The 22,771-nt window shown below is 38.5% G+C and overlaps 1 long non-coding RNA gene across 1 annotated transcript; it reads right to left on the reverse strand.

Moving 5' to 3' along the window:
• Positions 1-1,029: 1,029 nt before the first annotated feature.
• LOC131510417 (uncharacterized) lies at positions 1,030-5,305 on the reverse strand. The gene is made up of 3 exons (XR_009261044.1): positions 5,193-5,305; positions 2,269-2,410; positions 1,030-1,420 (listed from the first exon to the last, which is right to left on the reverse strand). It is a non-coding gene; the product is annotated as an uncharacterized LOC131510417 (long non-coding RNA).
• Between the last annotated feature and the right edge of the window lie 17,466 nt (positions 5,306-22,771).

A 22,771-nucleotide genomic window follows, 5' to 3' on the forward strand; every position in this document is an offset into this window, starting at 1 on the left:
CTTCAGCTAATTGATTGTGAGTCTCGGATGCTAAACCTGTTGATCTCTTGAGTTGTCTGAGCCAGAACTGTTAATTATCCAGCGGTCTGACCCCCAATTGCAGAGAGATGCCAGGAAATTTTCACATGGGAAAGGGGAATTTTGTATGTAATTTTGTGTTGTTGGTGGGGGGACTTTTTTCTTATAAACCTAGAGCTAAGTACAATCGTATTTTGCGTTCCTGGATTCAGGATTTGCATTTTGTTGAATAAATCTTTTAACCACCTCAAAGTTGCAATCACCTGGCAACGAAGTGAGGCTCTGACTGGATTCTGGTGTAAACTTTATGTACACTAGCTAACTAGACCTAATGGATTTCCACTTTCTCTTTCTCTTGCCTTTTGAATTCTGGGAGCCGAGAGGCCGCTTTACAGGGTTATCCTAAGTTCAGATTCATCAAGATAACAGCTACCATGGTTAGTTATTGGGACTTGGAGCATTTCAGCTTCAGATGCTTCTGGTATCTGAGCGGATCCCGGTCCCTGCAGTTTGACTGGAGCCCAGACCCCGCGGAGGGAGGCAAGACCTTCCTTCGGTGGCCTGGAATTGTCTGAGGGAACACGGGGAGGTGGGAACTGTATTTGCATAGGTGTCTGCGGCGTTTTCTCTTGCAAATGTACCGGCCCTGCTTGAATGGGGGACTGTCTTATGGGGTCAGGGCAGCAGTGGTATTGATCAGAAGTTAGACCGGAGGCCCTGTCAAGTCACGGCCATGGCCGGAGGCTCTTTTGGAGCCGTGGCTGCCTTGGGCCCAGAATGGCAGGGTCGGATCCAGTTTCCTCCCTCTTCTGGTGCCCAACTCTTCCCAGCACCCTTCTTCCCCACCTTGCCACAAGTAATTAGGGCCCTGTCTCGGGAAAGGAGCTCCCATCCATAGTCAGCATAATTGAACCAGTGGAGTACTTTCATTTTGCAAAACCAGTAGCCCCACCCCACTACTCCAAAATAACAATAAGCATTAAAAAAAAATCATAAAAGAAACGCAACCTATTTTCGAGAGAGTAAGACTTCTTTAATATATTGAGTCGTGGAGGAATGGGGGAAGGGAATAAAAAAATCCACCACTTTACAGCAATCAGGTTTTACATTATTCATTGATTTACTGAAGGAAATAGCCAATCAGGAGCCATAGATATGAATGCACATCTCACCGTGCAGTGGCCTTACAGTAAACTATTTGCATCTTTCTAATGGATTAGATATTTATCTAGGGATTCCCATTGTTTGAAAGGCCTGGAAATCTAGTTCCTTAAACATTTAGAAAATACGACTTTGTTCCAGTCTTGAAATTCTTACATGGAAGAACTCTCCTTCGTCTTTTGTATGGCAGGTTATAGTGTTCAAATCCCTAATGTTTTTTAAGAGTCCCTCTTCTTCCAAGCTAAAAATAAAAGAAAAGAAGAAAGAAAAAAATTAATTTCCTAAACCCCTCCAGATTCTGCATATTTTGCATTCCCATTATCATGCATGTCTCCATTTAAATGCAAATTAGCATATTTAACCCTGTGGGTGCTGAAGCCCAGCATACATTGTACTGCGGTTTTTTGGAATCTCTTGGCATTTAAAGGGATCATGGTAATTGTGATACTTTAAAATGAAGCCAAATCTAAACATGATTATATAGATATATGTATATATTAAAACTGTGATTATTTGTTTTCTTGACTGTTTTTCAGAAGAGACTACAAAGAAGCATAAAATGAATAGACAATACAACCAGCCAAAGGTAATTTAAATTTTTACATTTGGTAAAATAAAGATGACGTACAAAGTCCAAATAGAATATCATTTGCTGGGTGGTAGGTCTGTAGTGTATTGCATATGTCCCAGTTCATGCAATAGGTACAGTTCCAGAAAAATCTAAGTTTCCATATGTGCAGTTTTTTCCCCTGTATGTAGCCTTTGTATACTATATATCAAGGATAATGCAAACATAACCTGTAACTGCCTATAAAAAATGAAATTCGGGATACAGAAGACATAATAGGACACTTTTTTTAGAAAGTAAGCCAGACAAGTACCTTGCCTGAACTATACAAATCACTGTAAATTAAATGGCTTTTATGTAGAAAATGGTAGTCTTGACTGTATTAGTGGACTGTGGTTTACACACGTAAGAATCTATAAACTCAGTGTTAAAAAGGGATTTCAGTAATAGGACAATTTTTTATATACCATGCAGTAGTCTGAATAGGATTCAGAGAGGTATTCTAAATATTAGTAGCAAACCTGATTATTTGCATTTATGGAATAGCATGAGTCTGATCCAAATATGTGGAAAATCATAACTTTTCACTTCTGACTTAAGCAGAGATTGTTTATTCCCAAGAAAACCAGGATGCTTCAATTCATGTTTCAGCCATCTGGAGACCTATAAAAAGATGAGAAAACAAGCATGACAATCATGTCCTAATCTACTGGCCATTAATGGGAATTTATTAGAGAATGAGCAAGCAAGCCATTTGAATTCAGTACATCCTTCAATATGCAGATTTCAAAAAGGGTATTCTGTAGCTCAGATAAATAGCTTTCTGAAAAACAGAAATATCTGAAATATAAACATGTAGGTGTTAATAGTTGCTCATAACAATGCATGGCAGGCATTTCTGGGAATCAGCACAATTGTTTCAACTGTTTCAAATCCCAAGTAATAATAGAGTCCTTGAACTGTATATGATAAACCATGGTATGGACGTTGGCAATATTCAAAATAATCAGGTGTTCAGTACTAAGCCTTGCTATATATCTTTTATTTCTCCATACCTTGAAAGAGGATAGAGAGGTAAAATATTTGATTGGCTATATGGCTAATGAGCAGACTGCCCATAATCATTATGTTAGCCATTTTCACTTTTTGGAGCTCTCACAATGAATCTACAGTACATGTGGCATGCATGGGGGCCAGTCCTGGAGTCAGCTGATATGACTATGTGGCACTGCTTTAGAATATGCTATTTTAAGACAGTATTTTCTGTAGCTTCTAAGTGTAGAAGCACTTCAAATGGTCTGTGTCTTGGCTTTCATGATAGTTACTTGGGTTCTAAAAATGCACTTAATTTTTAAATGTGGAAATGTAGCCACACTAATTTGTGAATTCACACAAATATGGACTGACACACAGAGACATACATGTATCACATCTCTACTTTCACCACCCCCCACCCAGACATATGTAAAGCAAAAAGATATTCTAAAAATATCTGGCATTCCTTAGGGTTTTGACTTAAAGAATTGAATTCATCTGATCATATGCTTGCTTTATGTAGTACATGTCAAATCACTAATGATTCTGCTTCGAGGTCTTGGAAAGCAAAGCCAAAATACTCTCAATCTTCCAAGGCAGCAAAGCTCATTATGGTTTTACATAATGTCAAAGTGGCATGTGCCTCAGTGATGTGTTCAATTCTATCCATTAGTTTATGTTGTGACCTCGTAGTTCAAGAAGGAGCAGTAACTCTATGGGAGTGTGTTTCTCTGAATTACTTTGTAGTTTGCATGTACATTTTATATGTCACCCAATGCAGCCATTTCTGATCATACTTCTTGTACCAATTGGATTTGATAAGAAAGATACATATACTATTTCCCCAACTTAGACTTTTCTAGATAATAAGAACATGAATGCTCACCAAAAAAAAGTAAATAAAAATCTAAGGGAAATTGGCATCCATGTTTCTAAATTGTATCTTTAATTGGTGTAATATTATTGTTTGAACTCTAGATTGGGGCTTAGCAATTTTGGTTTTCTTTACTTGTCAGTCTTTTCTCTGGATTTATATATGTGTGCTCTGTATGTAATTTGGTAAGCATATTCACACTCATGTCTTAACGTGAATAAATTTCTGAATTAATGGAAGAGTATATATTAATGCTGAAAGTGTTTTAGTCATTGGGGAAAATAGTCAACCTAAAGAAATGAGAGTATTGTGATAAACTAGTGATGTGTGAAATGAATATGAAGGTTGATAACATTCGCTTGTAGCATATATTTTAAAGAACAGTAACATCACCAAACAGGACTCCTAATTTTGGAAAACAATCAGTAAAGTTCACCCAGGGTGGATATGCACCTTATGTGGGCTGCACCTTAGATATTCTGTTGTGGGGCATCTGACTGTTAGAACTGTACATATTATAGATGCATTAAACATAGATTACCCATTACGAAGGAGGAGAAGAAAAGAGCTTTTTCAAGTGACCATATTTACACTTTGAAAAGTCCTAAGAGAGGAAGGAGGCTAATTAATTAATAAAACAATAGTCCCCTCTAGATACAAGAAAGGTGGGGTGGGGAAGGGGAAGGAGGAGTGGAGTTAAGCTCTTACCACCCAGGTGTTTTGTCTTTTTCATGAGGTAACAATACTTTTTTCATAATTTCATAAGGAATACTAGTGTATTTTGTCCTTCTGTATGAACATTGATGTTTGAAACTATAAACAAAGGCTCAGCATTTTTATTACAGCAGAGTTGTGTACAACAGTAGAAACTAATGCTGCAGTGCTTACCTGTGCCAGATTCTAAGGCACACACCCTATACAGTCATTAAAACAAACAAACCAACCAAACAAACAAACAAAACAGGATGAAGTCGGCCTGCTTAGAGCATTCCGTTTGAACTTACAGAGCAAAATATGCTGCCCTATCGCCATGGTACATAGATACAAAACATGACTGAGCTGTGAAGCCATTAAAAACACACCACCAGAGCAAATTGTCAATGTAATCACACATCGACTCACTGCGTAATACAGATCTGATTCCCAGCCCCAGAAAGCAAGGCCCTGCTTTAAGCAATAGCAAAGTGCCTTCCATCTGTCTGCCCATGCAATCTGCCAGAAGAGAAACGCAGGCAAAGACGTTCCCCAGATCTGAAATGCTTTTATCTGTCCTTAGAGAGAGATTTCTTCCAGTCTTTGGATATTAGAGCGATCTACAGTAGCACCGAAGAGGTAAAAGGCCGCGGGTTGCTTTTCCTGGAGCAGTTGGTAGTGCTAGCGGAAGAGATGTTGATTGAGAAAATAGGGCTTGTAGCGATGCTGCCGCTGCTGCTGCTGCCGCTGCCGCTGCTCGGGCAGGAGGCGTGGGGCAGTTGGCTGATCACTGATGCATATCAATAACCATGTACTTGAGATTTCTCATGACATCATCATTACCTTGGTCTCCCGCGGTCTCGAACCTTTGACCTTGCCGGGCTGGTCCACGTTTTGGCTGTGAAAGCCCCTCCAATGATGGCCCTTTTCTCCTTCTTTCAGACCGGGGGCAGCAGCACACCAGCAAGACGGCATCTTCTCTTCCCCAGCCTAGAAGCCCTGTGAAATCGAGGATCTTCCCCCTAAAACACACACACACAAGATATGTGCAATCAAGCTGCCACCGCTTGGTAAAAAGCTCATGGTGCCTAACCCAAAAGGATCAGGAGCAGATCCCTGAATCAGCTGTCACCTCTTCTATAGAATGGGATGTTTTTTTTCCTTCCTCCTTAACCTGCGCTGGAAATTGCCGTTGGCTTTATACATCTCTATAGAGGGAGGCTAAAGAGTCTTGCGTGAGAATGAAGCAATTTACAATGCAAATAGAGGCCTGTGGAGGGACGGATGCTGCTGCACACTCCTAACCGCCCGCTGCATCTTAATAGCTGGTTTTATTTTCTGATATTAATAGATGAATTGTTGGCTAACGCTGCCGGAGATTACTTGCTGAAAGGAAAAAAAAAAAGTTCGGAATAAACTTTGAAAGCAACAGATCTCGTTTGGATGTTTTAGCCGCACACACAAACAGAAACCAGGTCATATTCACATACAAGAAGGAATCTTGTGCACGGCAAGTGTCCTGGAGGACTGCTCTTCGGTACTGCCAGAGAGAGCGGGATCTGGAATCTGGCCAGAGGAAGACAGAGGCGTGTGAGGGAAGCGAGTTGTTATCTTTGGTTATCTAGCTGTATGAGTGTATTGGTCTTCATAAAGCTAGATAACCGAAAGTAAAAACTCCTTCAAGATCGCCGGGGAGCGTGTGAGAATGAAAGACTACAACCAAGAGACAGTAAAAACCAGAAAGGTCAGGAATACTTATTGAATCTAACTTTGCTTTTGTTTTTGTTTTTGTTCTTTTTCCTTATGTTAGAGGTGGGATTAGAAGAAATTAAGTGACACACAAATGGCAAAATAGAAAGGTGCCAGCTACTTTGAGAGGTGTTGTTACAGCTGCGGAGGAGAATTGTATAGTGCTAATCAGTAAAGATGCATGTATAGTTTTTAAGGCAAAAGTTTATACGAGGTCCCCCCCCCCCTTAGAAAGCTGTTGTAGAGACGTCTGGTATCTAGTTTAAGAATGATTTCATAATATATAGACTTAGGCTATTTACTTCTGAGGTCTCCCTCCCCTGAAAAATTTGAAGACTGTGTTTGGAAACTACATGTACTGGGGTTGTATATCAAATTATATTAAATTAGACTTTCAGAAAAGTTTATAATGGAAGGTTAATAATTTGTAACTACTGAGGACATACAGCTAGCAGAGAAAATGCAAAAAAAAAAAAACACAGCGAAGGCTGATTTTTTATTCTTCTATTCAAAATACAAGGACAGATGCTTCTCTGTTCCAAGAGGGTTTCCTTGAGGAAGCTACTGAAGCAGAAAGACATGATGGAGACGAGATCGCCTCCCCTCTTGTCAAAGTGTTAAAAAAATGTTCTGTCTTACTCTGCGCCTAGCATTGGAAATGAAAGTGACATTTACGCCACAACCCACGTGTGCGCCTCCTCTCTTTTTGTTTAAGGATGATCAGGTCTATCCAGGAAACAGCTCTGGCATCCCAAACTGAAATAATTAGGACGTATATAGACCTGACAAAAATGGGAAGGGGGTGGGGAATCTGAGGGTCTGTCTTGCCTAATTGATTCCGATAAACGGAATGCAGGAGATGTGAACGGCAGGACGCTCCGATTCCCACGCTCGGGGGCAAGTGGTAAAGCGGGCCGGCAGCCTATGACAGACAGCCCTGTTGGGGGGTGGGGGTATGAAAAAAACATCAAGCGCACACACCAAACTCATCTCCATCGCTTAAGAAAGTAGAGGCATTTCCCACCCACAGCCATCTGCAGCCTCCCAAATGGTAGCACCAACTGGTCTGTAGCTGCTGCATACATGCTGTTTCTGTTAATTCTGTAACCACTGTTTAATTTGGCCATAATTAAGTTCAAGTTTCTTCTTTGGTTAAGATTTTCAATATTTAAGGAAAGCTAGTAGAAAGCAGTTCCAAAAAGTTTCCGCCTGCCCTTCGTGTCAGATTCTCAGTCTTGTGACTGCCTTTTGACTTGTTTGGGGTGGATTATATTGAAAAACGCAACTTTATATAACAGACATTATTATTGCTTCATCAGGCTGTTTACCCCTTGACATGATCTATGTAGGAACTTGGCCTAATTATGCCGGTAGACACAGTGGAAGTAAAACTATAAAATCATCAGCCTATAGAAAGTTAATTACAATAATAATGTGATAAAATGTTGTTTTGATATAGTTCCAGTGAGATGCATTCTAAACAGCCATTTTTATTTACTCTAAAAATGACTATACTTAGCAGAAACCTTGGGACTTTGGAGGTCCCCACTGTAATCTTTTCATAAAAGTTCTTACATTGTTCCACGTGTCAACAAGCAAACGTTTGTATAGGCATTAAACGTAAATACAAACGTTGCAATAAGAAAATGCCTAACATGGCCTGTTATCTTCCATGTGGCCTAGATTACTGACAATCCCAAATCCCAAATATATACAGTTTTTCTTGAAAAGCATTACATTTTTCTTTGTAGCTTCAGCACCTTATAAGACTTCAGACTGGAAAAGCGTGTAAAACTACTGTTAGTTTCAGTTAGAAACTCTGAGAGACTTTATTAACGTAAATTCTCATTATGGCTGCTGAACACGTGCCAAAGTTTTACTACAGTAGTGACCATTGAGAAGACCCTTGTTTATTTACATTTGAAGCACTGTTTGTGCAAACAACCTTTCATTGTTAAGTGCCTGTATTCCTTTCATTTACTTCATGTCCAGGGGTGCTATTTACCTAGAACCATTGTCTACTACAATTAACATTTACATTACAAAGTGTGTGGTTTTCTTTCTCAAGGAGGTTCAATTAAGGCAATAAGATGTTTGCTAGGGAAACCTATTGTTTACTGAAAGCACTCAATGGAGTCAAATTACTGAAGCTTTTGCTTACATCTTGGTCTTTTATGTAAATGTGTTAAATATAACATCTAAGGAAAATAAACAATATTATAATTATGTGTTTGCCATTGTCATATCAAACTTGCTTTGTACCATACTAATGTTACATGACTTATCAATCAATAAAAATACATTTCAATGTTATTATTTTCATTTTATTTTTTGCTGTTCCACTATTCTTGATGCAACATGTCCCAATTTTTCTTTTTTCTATTGCACATCAAATTTCTGACATTTTGTTTTATTTGTGTGTGTTGAAGAGAGGTACTGTATCTGAGCATGGGTCTGAAGGATGTCCAAGGTAATCTCTACAATGACCTTATAATAAGGTGATATTTCTTTGAAATCTGAAATATTCCAAAGGCATGTACATATAAGTCAAAGGAAGTGTAAATATCAGTTAAGTAGTTCTTTGAAAGCTAGTTTTAACATTGGCAGAAACCGGATCAAGTTTATTTAGCATACCACTGCATTGTAAAACAGTTGGAGTGAAGTTGCAGGTTGCGTGAGTATGCATGTTAACTAGTGGGAACCAAGCTCAGTCTTTGTGAAAGGGGAGCAGCAGATTGCTGTGCAAGGCCAATGTTAAAAAGGCAGCTGAATTTAACACCATCTGGAAGAAAAGATCCCTTCACGACTTTCTCACACCGTCAGACAAAACTAGTGTCTCTTGTTCCGAGCCCTTGTCTATGCAACCATACAATACTGAGTCATTATACTTTTGCTGAGAGAAAATTTGAGAACACAATATGGGTAACCAGTGAATGACCAAGTTTCATTGTGCCCGCTTAAGTCGATTGAAATCTACGTCTAGAGCTATGAATGGTAGTATTGTTTTCCTCACCAGGGCTGTACTAAATGTCAGCACAGTGTAAAGAAAAACTTGAAGTCTGCAAATAACTTACCAGATCTCAATTATAATATTTTCCCACACTAGAACTAATATCATTGCGAGGGGCTACATTGCAGAAAATACAAAAAGAAACGAAAAGAAATAGAGAGTTCATTTAGAAGTTATTTTATCCAGACAAACATTTTAATTTTCTGATGGGAACTTCAATTCAGGCTGCAGGCTGGGTTGAGAAGCGGAATTCCTTACTGGGAAGTTCAAGTTACAAAAATGCTTCTTGTGCAATTAAAATAGAATGAAACAAACAACTACTCCCACCTGAAACCCTCCCTTCCTAGATATAAGGAGCCTTTACTCAGGTTTTATTGGCTTTAGCTCTGCTTAGAATTATTACTGTGAATCTAACCTAAATTTTGCTTTAAGTTTTGGCAGACACTGCTCTTTCAGAGTTTGCCACTATGATTGACATTGCAAAAGAACATCATAGATGTAAATTTCCAAAAATACACAACACTCTGGCACCTCCCTAGGTGGATTCTGGTACCCTCAGGAATACACCTCCCTTTGTGTTACACCTCCTCCCCATTTTCTAACTTTTCTTTTCTCATGATGTGTGTGAATCAGTTATTATACTTAGATTTAACATTCACATAATCTATTTAACTGTAAACAGTCAGAAAAAGAAGCAAAACAGTTCAAAAAGAGTAAAAGGAGTTGGTTGCGTATGTTTTATTAGGTTGTCTCTTTTAAATATAATTGACTTTGCAATTTTGTTATTGTGTCACCAAGTGTCGCATAGTTCTTAACATGTAAGTGCAAAACAATGAGTAATTGCTGTTTTGCTGAATAATACATCTGAGTTGCCAACGTCAAAGGTATTATTTTGTGTATTTCTAAACAGGAGCGTTAACTGCAGGTTTTGACATCTAGAATCTTTTCATGAAATACTTAAAAAAATTGGCCAATAGAATGACACCTGTAAAAGGAAATATAAGGATATAGCCAACTGATTTTCCTTGCCCTACTTTACACTAGAAAATTAACAATAAAAGGTCACTTAATAATAGAATTATAAAGGATATAACATAAAAACACAGTCATTCAGAAAAATCCAAACAACAACAAAAGTGGAAATTGGGGGGAGGTAAAAAAGATATACAGGAAAACTGCAATATCCTTGCAAGCTGTGAGTGGATATATCCACCAGTATCAGCCCCCTAGTGAAGTTGCTATTAATGTGCATAGTAATGAGATAAAAACATTTACATTCAAAATGAATTATGTTTTCAAAGTGGCCTTTAAGTCTTCTTAAACAATACATTTCTACTAGTGTTCTGTTTAATTTTTAAATTAAAATGATTTTCTTATTTGGAAAAATATGAATTCTAATTTGATATTGTGTAGTCTTTGATGAAAATTAAGAAACCACTAGAATAAGAGATAAGGATAAGTACATTTCATGTTCATAGAAGTTCTTCCTATTTATAGATTACATATACATAGTTCAAGGCAGTTTGGCATTTTAAGAATTTTCAATGTTTAGAAATGAGATAGAGCCAAAGGTTTTATTTTCTTATGTGGCTAGAATATGTATGAAAACAGTGTATACCTGTATACCCAGTTTTCTCTATGGATCTGTACCTCTGAAAATACCCTTGTGGCTTAAGAATATTGATACCCTTTTTCCACTCTGTCTTGCTATGATTTAGCTTTCCCTTAATAATTTAGGGTAAGTAAAACATATACTATATATTGCTGCATTGGATGGATGCTCTGGTGGAGAGGTAGTGAGATGGGGAACAGAGACAAGGTGTCCTTTGGGAGTTAATGAGTAAAAAGACATCTATAATACTGGGCCGATTGTTTTAACGTTAGTACTTCGAGACAGTTATACAGGTCCTACAGTGATGGGGCATGTAAGCTAGTTCTTCAGTGTCTCCAGATTTTAACGGATGGCTTTGTTTCCCTGTTTATGTGTTCATCGGTTTCTTAGCACAAGTTAAACCTAGTACAGAAATCAGCAGGAACCTCCATTCTCATCTACTCAGAGAACCCATTTCACCCCTTTTGGGAATCGTTTGACTTTATTGTGGAATTAACTCTAAAGATGGTGAATGGAAATGAAAAGTATATAGTTATATTTGCTGCTAAAGAATGTTTGCCTTCAATCAGGGCCGCGAGAGTTAGTACACTTCCTTTGAAAGGTGATGACCATCTTTGAGATGGGAGCATGTGGCTTTCCGCTTTGCAGCCAACTGCCAGACCACAGGGGGTAGGACTTTAAAAAGTGAAGATAATCGACTTTATTCAGGGAAATATGGAGTTCAGAGCCATATTTGCTCAAAGAGAAGCACATCACTGTGTTTGGTGGTTTTTGACTGGGGTTTAGCTGAGCTCGGGCTTAACGCATTCTTGAGATCTAAAAATAGCCAGGCTTAGCAGCCGCATTGCAAGGTGCTTGGCGTGGGCGGTGCACAGAGGAGACAGCCGACTCTGTGACTGGCTGCGGAACTGGCTGGGCTAGGCAGTGGCAGCAGCGAAGGCGGCCGGCTTGCCGCCGGGCAGCACGACGCCTCCCGGTGACCGCCAACAGCCAGAGTCCTCCTGCAGCTGCGGCTGCTTACGGCCCTTTCCAGAAGCGGGCGTCTGATTGGTGTTTCCCGGGAGACAGACTGCCAGAGCGGCCAGAGCTACTGGAGCTGGTGCGCCGGCGCGCGCGCTCCCGGCGCTGGCGCGCGCTCCTGGCTGGCGCGCGGCAGGGCGGCGGGAGGCGCGCTGCGGCCCAGGTAGCCGGCTGGGAGACCTCCCAAGTTCACGCGAGCTCAAGTTTCAGCGCCCTCCCTCCAAGGTTTGAGAACCTTAGAGGGGGGCCGGCAGCATTCCTCTGCCTGGCATGTTGAGTTGCATCCGCTAGGGCTGTTATGTTTTTTTTTATTTGCCCGCCCTCCGGCCCCTCACCAGCGACCTCAGACCTGCTTCTGCCCCAGCTCCGGAATGCGGTTTCTTAGGAATCTCTTAGGGCTTGTGGATGGGGGTGGCGTCGGGGTTTAGTCACTCCAAGACGTCGTTTGAAAGCAGGCATCTGGCTGCGGCTACCCCATCCCCGGGGTCCCTTCCTCAAGCTAGCAGGCAACTTGTGATTATAAGGGGCTTTCTATACTGCTGGAGGTTTCTCTAGTTATGCCCAGGCATCTTTCCTGGATATGATCAATATCACTGATAAAGATATTATGTACTCCTCCCCTCATTTTTTATCTCGGTGAAAAGCTAACGGAAAGAGCACCCACCTTCCCCCACACATACCGGGGAGCTCTTGGAGAAGGAAGTTTTCTGAATTGGGAACCAGGGTTGGTGAACTTCCTCCGCTCTGGGCCCTTCCCTGGATCAACTTCCACTTCTGTCCCATTGCCTTTTCGGGACTCAGCGCGCATCTTCCCCCTATCAGATTTGCAGGAAATATTAATCTCCCTGTTGGGTGGATACAGTAGAACTTGTTCAGAGATTACTTTAAAAAGAGATCTGGGTCTTAAGCACTTACTAAAGCCAGTTAATAACATCATGCATGGACATTTAAACTTGTTGTAAGTTGCAGAGAGGATTAGTGGGAAGTCACGCTGTGCGCAGCTAATGATACCATCTTAACTCTAACCGGGCTAAATCCACCTCGCCAGGCGCAGGTCCAGCTCTGTGGCCTCGGGTGAGGAAGGGAAAGAGGAGGGTCTTAGAAGAAAACAAGGAGAGCGAAACGGGAGGAGCCACTCCGGTCCTCGCTTCAGGTGATGGTCACTCGTACTGGGAGGTGGCGGGCGGTCCTGCTGCTAGGTGGGCACGAGCACCCGGACGAGAGCACAGGCTTCCTGGTGTACAAGTACGTGCCACAGCCCACGGGGTGTGCTTTAGTGACACTAAAGGACACTTACCTACATGTTAAGCAGGTTTGATTCCATTCACCAAAGGGTTGCACCAAGGTCTGTAGCAAGCTCAGGTGAGAATGTGGGATTCCAAAGGCGGTGGCGTTTTGCTACTGATCGATTTGCATTACAAAGGCCGTTTACTTTCAGTTCTCTTGCAAAAGTAGTCAAGCTCAGTATTTCACAGGTAAATTTCGAAGCATATTATTAATAACTTCCTGTCATAGGCTTGCTCAACTGGTTTCAAACTGATTACTGTTTTAAGGCAGTTTTCGACTACTTTATGACAGGGCCAATTAGAAATAATCTTGGGAAAATGCTTCGAAAATGCTGCGTTATTAAAACACTCACCTAACAATATTCATTTGGTTCTGTCACTAAGTAGCTGTGGGAGGGATATCTTGTGTTCTCAGAGTTTCTTTTAATAGTCACTGGCCCTGCCTGGGAAGCTATCTGGAGCTTGTTTAACTGCAATCTGGCTCTTAAAGTTGATTTATTTTTTATTATTTATTTATTTATTTTAGTTTTGAATTCAAATTTGACAAGGTTAAAATGGTTATGTCTTATATAACTGCTAGTGAGAGACTGGAAGTAACTACAGATGTTAATCACGGTGATAATTGGTGAAAACTTGCAAATGAACCACTTGGGAAAAGGAATGTGCAAAATCATCATCATCATCATCATCATCAACAACACTTTTTCTGAATCAGTCCACAAAAATGATTTACAGAATATTACCCAGGATATATTTCAAATTTTTGTCTTTGTGCTTTTAGGGGAAAAATATAATCTACCTATATAACCATTCACATGCATGTATAAATATAAGTGAAATTTACTGGAGTTGAAGGATTTCTAACAAGTATGATAAAGAAATATTTTCCCTGATAAATATCTCAATTATAATTAATTTATGCATTTATCAACCCTGGTCTAATGAAAAAAAACCTTACCATAATTTATTTGGAGGTAATGCTTCTGTGACGACAATATAAGATTTACTATCATTGAAGTTCAGGATCTATCCACTTAGTCCTGTCAGGACTAGATCTCTTGTATAGTAATAATAAAAGTGTACTTAGTCCTTATTTTTAAATCAGTGAGAATTAGGAAGTTACCTGAAATTGTCATATGAATTTAACAGTCTCTGAGAGGAGCTCAAATAATGGATTTCAGGCCTTACTTTTAAAAAGCACATGGTTTAGTTTGTACATAGTAGCTGCTCAATAGATATCATTGTAATGTATTGAATTAACCTTGAAATACATGATCTATATACAAAGTTAAGTTAACATTGGCTGACAGGAATCTGAAGTTGAGGGTGTTGAACAGTCTGGAATAGTTTGAAAACTGTTTAGTAGCTTTAAATATGAAGTTATCACCATGACAAACTCATGAGAAGTGACTTTGAAAAGAAAGGAAGAAAATTAATTTGATAGGTCTTCATCTTTAGGGTCTGTAGTATGTGCCTCTTGAGTTATTCTGGTAGTGAAAATATCTGAATAGCCAGGAAATGGGGATTAACTGATGGATTTATATTTGCATTGTTTTATAAAGTAACTCTATGACAATTTGTAGGTACCAAGATTAATACAAGTAATAAGTTTAGTTGTCCCCAAATAAAGTTAGAAATTGCTGAGTAGCTTAGACTTTCACACTCAAGAATCATGCTCAATTATAGTCTAAAATCTGAGTTTGCAGATATGACATGGGACTCTAGTGATTCGAACAGCATAGTACAAATACTGCATATATTTCTGCCAAATTTGTCTCAGATGGACTAGCTGCTAAGGAAGAATCCATAGCATGACTGAGCTAACAGAAAGTGTGTTACCTTTCCGATAGGTAATCCCTCCATTTGCGAGCTGTGTTCATTGACAAGAGAGAGGACTTGAATTTCTGTCACTTTTCTGGACTTCAGCCTTAAGGTCTATATTGTCAATTCAAAATAAAATGAACAGAAATTTATGTTAACCAATAATTATTATTAAGACATAATTATTTTCTTGGCCAAAAGACATAGAAATTTGGCTTTATTTAAGTTCAGCTTAACTAGCTCCATTTTATCAGAGATTGTCTAATTCAATTTTTATTTTTCAAGTTGCTTTTTATACTATAAGGAGCCCTCCTATATAAAATGCAGTTTAAAAAGAGAAAAATACTTATGCTTTTATCATTTTAAGTGATCAAATACTGCAGTGCTAGATATTAGAATATCATGTGCATCAATATATTATTAACTTAATCTAATGCTCAGAGTCATTACCACATTCATGGGTGTCTTTCTGATATCTCTCCAGTCCACTGGATTTTGAAGTGTGATTATGTAAATTTTCTACTGATAAATAAATGACTATAATTGTACTTGAAATACCACTCAAATTCTTAAGACCATGGCATCTAAATAATATATTATGCATTCCTTAATTATTTATCAAGACTAATTCAAAATAACTGTAGGGTAAAGCATACATTTATTTTTAAATAGCCATCCCCTTCCCCAATTTTTTTTCCATCAGGTTAAAAAATATTCCAGATGGTGAAAATATGGACAGATGAGAAAAAGGTTGGTGAGTAGAGTAAACAAGTTTATTCCTCAAGGAAACATCTCTAGTTTGGCCAATAATTCTATCACCCTGATGTAATTTTTATGGCATGTGATCTTAATGCCAGTTGGTGACAGAGGAAATCACATTTAAATGTTAAACATCAGTGTAGAAAATTCCTTACCATTACTTGACAAGGAAAAAGAGAAAAGTTAGCAAAAAAAAAAAAAAATTGTCACCGATGGGTATTTTTTAAGGTTCTTTTATAATCATAGTAGGGAAATTGTAATCTTAAGTTACAAAATTTGAGTAAGGGTTATACAGTCAAATGACACTAAATTTAAAGTATGGCATTCCTTCATTTAATTATAGCTACAGAAAATCACAATGATCAAATGATGCCTTTTCATTGTTTAACATTGCAAGGCTGTATTCAGAACTCTTGTACTGTGCCTTTAAAGAAGCGTGTGTGAGTGTGTGTGTGTGTGTGTGTGTGTGTGTGCGCGCGCGCAGGCATGTGTGTTTTACTTACATAAATTCTAATTGCAGAATCCACTCTAATCACCATGTAGAAATCATCTGAAGCCTCATAAGTTCATGAGCTACACACTTTTCTTTTTTATTCTGCAGACCACACCTTATCTGGTTGCTAATGAAATACAGGAGATTGATTGCAGAAAATCTTCAAGGGAATATTTGCTGTACCACATATAGTAAGCTCCATTTGGTGCATTAGCATTTAGCCATTTTATGCAAATTTAGAGAAAATGACTCATGTATATGATTTAATATGCATCAGCGATAACTCATACCACCCTTATAAGAAAAAAGAAATTAAAAATTCATTAGAAAACTAGACTAGTGTCACTACATGGTTAAAACATTATTAAAGCATATTTCAATGTTTTGCTTACACTAGTGTTCTCATCATGGTGCCACCATTTCATGACAAAGGCCGTAGAGGAGAAAACATTCAACTTAAAATGTCTGCTGGCACACATCGCTGGATTTGTGTGTCACTAAACAATGAGCGAGCATAGCCTTGAATACCAACTATTTAATTAGCACTTTTGGAAACCATGCATAGAAAATAGCTCATTTACATGCATCTGCTTAGCGATTAGTCCCATAAAAAGCTACCATTTTTTTTGTTGTTTAATATAGCGAGCATTTTACCATCGGCCATGAAAAAAATCAAAACATATGTTATTATTTTCAAATCCTGAAATTCAGAGATTTAATTAAAACAGGCAAAAGTCTTCATATTTCTCTTCAAGGTATATTTAAATTATTTAATTTAACCTTAAGTGTACCATAAAAGGCTGGATACAAGTAATAATTAAGAACTTCAAAGGGCAACGGAAACCCTCTAACAGTCCTTGGTTTAATTAAAGGCTATTATTAGAAAGCTCTCGAATATACAGTTACATTTAATGACAAGTGATGGCTAGTAAAAGCAGTGTTTGAAAGTTATGAGTATCTTATTCTACATACAATTGATAGGTTGTAGAAAGTATTGCTATCATTTCATTTTGAAAATAAATGACATGTATTTTTTGAAAAATCAAATTGATAACATTAGAAACATGTTAGTTTAAGATGCTTTGCTTTTCATTAATTCTCTAGTCTACACATATCTGTCATGATTACAAATTAATTGTATGCTTCTTAAAAAGCATTTCTGCCAATTTAAATGTCTTTGAGAGGGTGTTTTTTTGAATACACTGGTGTATTTAGGAAGCCATGTATACAAATGTGTATGGATTAATTAACAATAAAAGTGGACTTTAGTAGTGCATTTTGAAATGTAACATTCTTTTTTGGAATGTGAACTGATTTTTCATATAACAGTAAAAATTATTTTTTAGAAGTTTATATTACCTACCACATTTGTGTGAGTAGACAACTGGCCAAAAAACAGGTGATTCTAAATAGATTTAGGAAAGTGCACAAACCATATAGAAAATTGGAATGGGTCAGTTATGTAAAATTTGCTGTTTATCATAAGTAATTATATTCATTGTAGTATTTTACTTTATATGTATTTATACAGGGAATTTAGTTGGAACTGGCATAAAATTCAGGGCAGATATACATATATACATATACTTATATATATATGTATATATATATATTCCAAGTGAAATTGAACAAATATTTGAAGAACTCATTTAGAACATTTTACTGATTCTGTTTGTTAATTATCTTTAGTAATTGGCTTATAAAGCATCTATAATAAAAATTGCCTATTAATTAAGCATATAAAATTTTAATTTTATGAGTAATCTATTATTTTGAAAATGTGATACTGTTTCCTTTGTTCACTGTGGACCAGTGAATATACCATGAGATGTTTGGTCTTAGAAAGATTGTGTGGATTAAATATGTAGATATGAATCTATACCTGTGTGGTTTATTCACATAATGTAGTATATGTACATATTTCACTGTGTACAAAAAGTGTGTTCCTGATGTGTCTTTTGTATGGCATGTTTCTTTAATTTAAAATTTTTTTTACTTAAGTTTATTTTATCCTCCTCATAACCAGTATTCTTCTCTATTTGTTTATTATACTCACACTACTTCCCTCCTGCTGAGACACTCAGAACTTGAGGTTTGTAAGCAGAAAACCTACTTATCTTGTTCATTGCTGAAGATCTAGCACCTAGAATAGTGTTGGACCCATAGTAGATGCTCAATGATTGTTTGCTGATAAAAGAATGAATAGATTTAAATACAACATTGATCTTTCTGAGATAGCTGTTGCCCTATGGATCTAAGGAATTGATTTGGATAGACTGGTTCTCCCAACATGGAAGCCCTGTTGAAGCTGCCCAGCTATAATGAGATTATCCTTCCCGGATAGAGTAAGACCATTGTTTGGTTTTGGGGTAAGTGATGACTGGAAGCAACTTGCAAGCTAGATTTCAAAGTACATTTGTAGGAGAACTGCACATATATTTGAGATCTTATCTTTGATATGGGAAATACCAAGCATTTTAAAGAATAGGACCAAGTTAACTGGACACATTGGAACTGAAACCTAGAACACAGAATTACTGAAAACATATTACAAACAAATATTTTACAGGGTATTTTAATATTTTTATTTTACTTTGATTAAAATACCTAATTCATAAAAGCATGCTGTTTGTAAATAGCCTGAAATGCTTATAGTTTTAATGATAGAAGAAATAGATGTGATTCAATGTCTCCCTGGGGCCTGACCTTCTTCTTGACTACGTTAGGACCATTTTTGAAAGCTCCATTCATTTCCTTAGAATAGTAGGGAATTATGAATAAAGATATAGTTTGTTACTAAACAGTGTTCCTAGGATTTAAAAATTAACCTCTCTTGAGTGTCAAAACTGCAATCCAACAGTTACATGGCGAATTTAAATCATTGATTATAATTTCGAGAAGAAATTGAAATATATCATTTGGTATAATCAGTGAAAATTTGTCTTTTCACGTTTTCACACAATATGGGTTCACAATAACAAATGTAATGAAATCAATCAAATGTTTATGGGCTCTAATGTTCCCACCAATAATGTTCTACCATTCTTAGAAAATAACCAAGAATAAATTGTTAAGCAACAAGTAGATATATTCATAAGACCAGGTAGAAAAGTGAGTCATTGAAAAAGCACAGCCCTTTTCTATTTATGTACCATTGAGAAAGAATGTTCTTCCCCCCACCCCCCTCCCTCCCTGCAAAAAGCTTTATTGTTTCCATTTGGTCCGCAGTTTGGGCAAAGACTCCTGGGTGGTTAAAAAGCTGCCTAGTGGCAAGGACTCCAGGGTGGTTAAAAAGCTGCCTAGGGAGAGGCTCAGGCAGAGAAGCCCTGGTATCAGCGGGTTGCCGGAGGAGCCCCTCAAAGGCTGCTGGGCTCCCGAGGCTCCTAGTCATGCTGAGAGCTTGAGAGCGAGGCTTTCGAAGACCTACTGGCCCGGCCCAGCCTGCGGGCCTGCCTGTCTGGGGGGCTAGCCAGGTGGTCGCCGAGTTTTTGACGAGGTTCATCTCCTGACCTAGGAAGTGGTTCTTTAGGAAGTCACAGGGAAGGACGTCTGTGCCGGCAGAACCAAAGGCACGAAGATCCCAAGGAACCTGGTTCAGGTTCCTCTGCAGAACCACCTTGGCCTCCGTGGTATACAGGGTTTTACCCCACTTATCTTGGGAAAGCTTCTGCGCGACCTGGAAGAGGGTGCCGCGGCAGAGGCGAGCACGCTGGCTTTACGTCTTTATGAGACTCTTGGGCCGTCACGCTACTCCTCAGACAACTCCGGAGAAGCCTCCGGAGCCACATCGTCGTGGTCGAAATAGAAGCCCAGAGAAAGGTAGGTATAGGAGGCCTGCACATGCATGTTGACCAGGCAGTTGACGGCAGCCTCCGCCTCCTTGGAATAATTCGGTCAAGTCTGGAAGCTGCTTGTGGTTGACTGGCAATAAGGAACATAGCTTAAAAAATTGTGTTGGTTGGTCCCGGGGGCAGGGGATGGCTGAGAAGATGGATCCCAAAGTTGGAGCTGGAAAAGAGGTTGGAGGGTGACTGGAGGCTGGAGTAAAGGGCACCCCTGGGGCTGTTCTGTGCAAACATTGTTGAAGCAAGAGAAAGATCCATGGGCACACTGCCAAGAAAAAATGTTCTTGGTTTGGGAGTTGGGTTAGGCTTTTGATTAACTCCATTAACTTTTTCACATTATTAAGGTATTGTTTTAGTCTTTGAATACATTTTTGGAAGCTAAAGTAGACGTCATGTTAGTGCAAAAGGAACCAAATGATCCCTTGGGAGATATAACACACTTCTCAAATCATTTGTCTTGAACATCGTGACTGACTGTGGAATCTGGCAACATCTGCATCCAAAATGATGTTGTCAACAGACTTTATCAGAAAGCAAAGCAGAGAATTCAAAGTATATATTTTGTCTGGGTCATTTTCATGCTTCTGACTTTTAATTAGAAAAGAAGTGTCCACTGTGTAAGTGGTCATACTAAAGGTATACCCTAATATGAGGAAATCAATTAAGAATTTCTGGGCCAATAGAAAGTCTATTAACCACAAAGTATTTATTGAGTACTTTATCAGAGTATATAGTGCTAAGGGCTAATTATATGTTTGGGAGGGTAGGGTTGGGAGATGTAGAGATGGAAAACTTTGGAAGAGGACTTAGGAAAAGTGTAAGAAATGATGCTAATTTTAAGAAACCTAACATCTGGTTGAAGATTAGATTAATAAATATGAAAAATTAGTGAATAATGTAAGACTGTTGAATTCTGGGATACCCATTAATAATATTGTAGGAATATACAGTAAAGATAAATCATTGTGAATAGCTAAGGGAAGATTAGTAAAGAAAGTAATATTTGCAGCTTTGTATTTGAGATTTGAAAGAGTTGTAGAATTAAGACAGATAGAAGGGAAAGGATTCTGGCCCAAAAAATCAAAATGATTTATGATGATGTGAACACATCAATGAACAAAGCATGTTTTTGAGAGTGAGAAAGGAGAAGATCTTTATACTCAGTAATGGTGATTAATATTTGTGGATAGGTATGATAAGGCCAAATTATTTATATTCTCGAAACTTGGCCATTAGAGAGAGACATGATGATGAAAATTGTGGAGTTATTCTGGGTTTCTTCTTTGATATGTTCGACAAATATTTATTGAACATCTACTATGTGCAAAGTACTGGTCAAGCACTGGGAGAACAGTGGTGAACCAAATCCAATTTTTGCCCAACATCATGAAATTATATTCTAGCAGGAGTGCTAGACTTTAAATAACAAAATATACAGTTGACTAATTATGGCTATAATTAGTTGTACAACAGAGTAATAGAGTATCGTGAGAGTGTCACTAGTCTGAAACGGGGGGTGGTTTTGGGAAGCTTGCCTTAAGTATTGTTTGAATTGAATTAAGTAGTAGAGATGACTGAGCAAAGGGGAAGAAATATACGCAGAGTTTGATAGTCAGAAGAGACAATACATGACAAGGTCGATAGGAGGAAGACTGCCATGTTTGAAGAACTTCAAGATCAGCGTGACTAGACTACAGAAATACACAGAAAATAAGACAGAACAGTCTAAGATGAGGTTAGAGAGGTAGGAGGACCAAATTATGCTGACCTGGGGCGCCTGGGTGGCGCAGTCGGTTGAGCGTCCGACTTCAGCCAGGTCACGATCTCGCGGTCCGTGAGTTCGAGCCCCGCGTCAGGCTCTGGGCTGATGGCTCGGAGCCTGGAGCCTGTTTCCGATTCTGTGTCTCCCTCTCTCTCTGCCCCTCTCCCGTTCATGCTCTGTCTTTCTCTGTCCCAAAAATAAATTAAAAAAAAAATGTTTAAAAAAAAAACAAAACAAATTATGCTGACCTTGTAGGGTTTTGGTTTTGAACTAAGTGTGGTGAAAACCTACTGATTGATTTTAAGCAAGAGAGTGGCATGTTTGGATTTACATTTTTAAAAGATGATTCTGATACAGTATGGATTGGAGAGGAAGGCAAGGGTAAGTGAGGGAAACTAGTTATGAAGCTGAAGTAATAGTTGAGTTAAAAGATGTTGATGGTTTAGACTAGGGTGGTTGTAGTGAAACTGGAAGGAGACAAATAGATTAAAGAGGTGTTTATGAGGCAAAATTGGCCAGATAAACAAAACAAAGAAAGTGGTTTTTAAATTTTTTTTGTAATGTTAATCTATTATTGAGAGAGAGAGAGGGACAGAGCATGAGCAGGGGAGAGGCAGAGAGGAGGAGACACAGAATCCAAAGCAGGCTCCAGGCTCCCAGCTGTCAGCACAGAGCCTGACGCGGGGCTCGAACTCAAAAACCGTGAGGTCATGACCTGAGCTGAAGTGGAAAGCTCAACCGACTGAGTCACCCAGGGGCCCAGAAAGTGGTTTTTACAAAATGGTTCACTGTCATCAATATTCATGCGGGCCCAAGTGGGCCTAGTATGGATATAGGGAAGTCACTTGGAGACTGTTGCAGTAATCTGAGAAGGTGATGAAACCTGAAACTGAGAATGGAGAAGAGAAGAATGTATTTAGAGACATTCTTATAGAGCAACATATAAATTTTTTGACTCAAAAAGTTTAAGTCTTAGTGATTTTAGTGGCTTTGGTCGCTAGAAAAAGGAAGTTAGGGAGGAAAGTATTGAGTTTGTGATATTAGATGGCTATATAGGCAGATGTA

Source organism: Neofelis nebulosa, chromosome 1, assembly GCF_028018385.1.
Source record: "Neofelis nebulosa isolate mNeoNeb1 chromosome 1, mNeoNeb1.pri, whole genome shotgun sequence".
Classification (NCBI taxonomy): Eukaryota; Metazoa; Chordata; class Mammalia; order Carnivora; family Felidae; genus Neofelis; species Neofelis nebulosa.